Raw genomic sequence first — 558 nt, 5'->3', positions numbered from 1 at the left:
CTGCTATGGAACGACCGCTGCCCATGTGCTAGAATTTCAGCGGAGATGTCCGAGCAGGCTGCAGTAATAGTCGTCGCACGTCATCGTGTGTAATAGGTATGTCCTTGTAGACAGCGTCTTTCAGATTTCCCCACAGAAGGAAGACTACAGGCGTCAAATCTGGGGAACAGGCTAGCCAAGTTACAGGTTCTCTGCGTCCAACCAACGATTTGGAAACAGTTCCTGAAGACATGCTGTAGTTCTTCGTGCACTATGGCCTGGACGTCTTCTAATATCTGTGGAAGGCTGCGATACTTGTGCGCGTTCGGTGTTCCGTCTATAAGAAACGAGAGCATGTCATTTTAAAATGCGGCCAACCGCAGTCACACTTTCACATTTTGAAAGAAATAACCAGCACTGTCTGTAGAAACTTTTTATTAAAAATCGCGACCCGTTTCGCGCCACTAAAAGACGCATCCGCAGCTGATAAAGTTTCTTTTCAACAGGTCGTCGCCGAAAGGTAACTGCCTTAGAGCCCCTCCCCATCATTCACGTCATGTTGTAAACAAATAGCGCGCT

This window comes from Schistocerca nitens, chromosome 8 (genome assembly GCF_023898315.1).
Source record: "Schistocerca nitens isolate TAMUIC-IGC-003100 chromosome 8, iqSchNite1.1, whole genome shotgun sequence".
NCBI classification, from domain to species: domain Eukaryota; kingdom Metazoa; phylum Arthropoda; class Insecta; order Orthoptera; family Acrididae; genus Schistocerca; species Schistocerca nitens.
The sequence above is the reverse complement of the archived record's forward strand: the minus strand, read 5'-3'. Positions refer to the sequence as shown.